The following is a 3,538-nucleotide window of genomic DNA, read 5'->3' on the forward strand; positions in this document are numbered from 1 at the left end:
CCTCTCGAGAAATTTATACATAGAATTTCCACCATTATTACCCACTCTCCGACACTGGTAACTCCAAAGTCTGTTCATTATGATGTAAATGGGTTGAGAATATGTCCTCCACTCCACTTCATAGGGTCTATTTCACAGTGGTGTCCATTTCTATTTTGACAGATAATCCAAATCTAAAAATGTACACTCTTCTGTTTTTATTTCTTGAAAAGTAAAATTCTTTGTTTTTAGAGCATCACTCTTATTTTGACAATGATTACCGTGCCTGCATTTTATTCTGGTTTTTTTTTTTTTTTTTTTTTTTTTTTTGCTGTACGCAGGCCTCTCACTGTTGTGGCCTCTCCCGTTGTGGAGCACAGGCTCCGGACGCGCAGGCTCAGTGGCCATGGCTCATGGGCCCAGCCGCTCCACGGCATGTGGGATCTTCCTAGACCAGGGCACGAACCCGTGTCCCCTGCATTGGCAGGCGGACTCTCAACCACTGCGCCACCAGGGAAGCCCTATTCTGGTATTTTTTAATGGAAATGTATTGTTTATTTCTACAGAGTGAGTTTTGTTTTGCCTTTAAGGTTCTAAAATTCTGCTTTTACTGTCATGCTAAATATTGCCTTGCTTTACATTGTTTTTAACCTTAAAATTAATATGGAACCACATGTTAGAGTTGATTGGAAGCAATCCAACTCAACTTAATTGTCTAATTAAGCAGGTACCCTGGCCATTTATTTTAACTGTTTCTAGCATCAGAGAGCCCACTACACCACAAAGCGGTCCATTGCATTTTTGAAGAGCTCTAATTGCCAGAAAGTTCTTTTCCACAAGTAGTTAAAATTGGCCTTCCTATATCCTCTATTCATAAATCCCTGGAACTACAAAAAGCACAAGTGCCTTTGATTCAGACATCCAGAGTTATATTCTCAGGTCAGCCAATAACTAGCCATGTGAGGTTAGGTCAGAATCATAACCACTCTGAGCCTCATTACACCATCTGATCTGTAAAATGAAAATGAAGGAGTTGGACCTCTTCTAGCTCTTAAGTTCCTTCCAGTAGCTCTTCCATAGAATCTTATGATACCTGAGGGTAGCTGCCAAATTCCTCCTTAAATTTACTTTTTTTCCACCCTTAATGCCCTGAGTTCACTCCAAGATTCCTTGTACGACATGGTTTCTAGCTCCTTCACAATCCTTATTGCCCTTCCCTAGATACACTCCAGATTGTGGTGTACTGTAAATTAAGGAAGTGCATTCCAAGTTAGGAATCACTGATCTGATTCAGGGACCCCATCAAAGTAAAACATATAGGTTTTTGATAAGTGGAGAAAAAGAGCTTTCAAATTTGTTTCTTTCCTTTCAACAGGAAGAACCATTTTATTAAGTCAGAAGACCCGGACTCTGGACACGGTACTGTCTCTATGGTGTGACCTTACACCATCATCAATTCCTATATCTTGGTAACTGGTCTGTGAAAGGAAGTGGTTGGACCAAGGTTTCTTTCAGATTTCAAAGTTTCTGATTCTATGAATTTCCTACTGTTCCCAGTCTCTTCTCTGATAATTTCAATTTAAAATTGTAAGGAATTGTAGAGAAGGGAAGCATAGGCAAATTAGTGTGCATCTGGGTGCTTGTCTGTTGCTATACTTGAGAATTTTCATTCATTCATTATTTATTTATTTATTGGCCTCACCACACTTTATGTCGGATCTTAGTTACCCACCAGGGACTGAACCCATGCCCCCTGCAATGGAAGCCTGGTATCTTAACCACTGGACCTCCAGGGAAGTCCCTCATTCATCTTTTTTTTTTTTTTTAATATTTATTTATTTATTTGGTTGCACTGGGTCTTAGTTGAAGCAGGCAGTCTCCTTAGTTGCGGCATGCACGTGAGATCTAGTTCCCTGAGCAGGGATCAAACCCAGGCCCCCTGCTTGGGAGCACCAAGTCTTAACCACTGTGCCACCAGGGAAGTTCTCATCTTTTTTTTAAAGACAATTCTTTTCAGAGCAGTTTTAGGTTTACAATAAAATTGAGAGAAAGATACAGAGATTTCCCAAACACCCCTTACCCCTGCACATGCATAGCCTCTCCTATTATCAGTATCACTCACTAGATGTTACATTTTTTACCACGGATGAACCTACATTGACACATCATAATCACCTAAAGTCCATAGTTTACCTTAGGGTCCAATCTTGGTTTTGAACATTCTATGGATTTGGACAAAAGTATAATGACATATCTATCATTATAATATCATATAGAGTGTTTTCACTGCCCTAAAATCATTAATTTTTTTAAAGAAAACAAATATATTTTGTTTCCTTTAAAACAATTTTGTATATTTTGATATATGCCATGTGTATATTTTGTATATTTTGATATATGCCATGTGTAGCATGTATCAATACTTCATTCATTTCACAACCTGTCTTAGTCACTTTGGGGTGCTATAACAAAATACGCTGGGTGGCTTAAACAATAGACACTTATTTATCATAGTTCTGGAGAATGTGAAGTCCAAGATTAAGGTGCTAGAAGATTTGGTTCTTGGTGAGGGCCCTCTTCCTGGCTAGCAGTCAGCCACATTTAGTGAAAAGAGGATGCTCTAGTGTCTCTTTGTTTCCCTGAAAAGGCACTAATCCCAGCATGGGGGCTTCACTCTCATGGCCTCATCTAAACCTAATTACCTCTCAAAGGCCCCACTTCCTAATAAAATCACGTTGTAGGTAAGAGCTTCAACATATGAATATGAGGGGTGGGGACACAAGCATTCAGTCCATAACACGACCCAGTAATAGTCCATTGTGCGGAAATACCACATTTTGTTTATCCATTCACTAGCTGACGGGCATTTGGATTGCTTACACTTTTTGGCTATTATGAATAATGCTGCTATGAACACTTGTGTACAAGTTTTGTGTGGACACATGATTTCAGTTCTCTTGGGTATATACCTAGGCGTGGAATTGCTAGCTCATATAATAACTCTATGTTTAACCACTCAAGGAACTTCCAATCTGATTTCTCAAGTGGTTGCACCATTTTACAATCGTACCAGCAATATATTAAGACTGATTTCTCCAAATCTTCACCAACACTTATTATTGTCTGTCGTTTTTATTATAACCATCCATCCTAGTGGGTGTGAAGTGGTATCTCATTGTGGTTTTGATTTGTATTTCCCTAATGAGTAATGATGTTGAGTGTCTTTTCACATGCTATTGGTCATTTGTATATCTTCTTTAGAGAAATGTCTATGTGAATCCTTTACCCATTCTTAACTGGGTTATTTGTCTTTTTGTTATTGAGTGTAAGAGCTCTTCATATATTCTGGATACAAATCCCTTATCAAATATGATTTACAAATATTTTCTCCCATTCTTTGGGTTGTCTTTTTATTTTCTTGATAGTCTTTTGAAGTATAAAATGTTTTTTTTTTTTTTTTTTTTGTGGTACGCGGGCCTCTCACTGCTGCGGTCTCTCCCGTTGCGGAGCACAGGCTCCGGACGCGCAGGCCCAGCGGCCATGGCTCACGGGCCCAGCC

The sequence above is a fragment of the Physeter macrocephalus genome, chromosome 7, assembly GCF_002837175.3.
Source record: "Physeter macrocephalus isolate SW-GA chromosome 7, ASM283717v5, whole genome shotgun sequence".
Classification (NCBI taxonomy): domain Eukaryota; kingdom Metazoa; phylum Chordata; class Mammalia; order Artiodactyla; family Physeteridae; genus Physeter; species Physeter macrocephalus.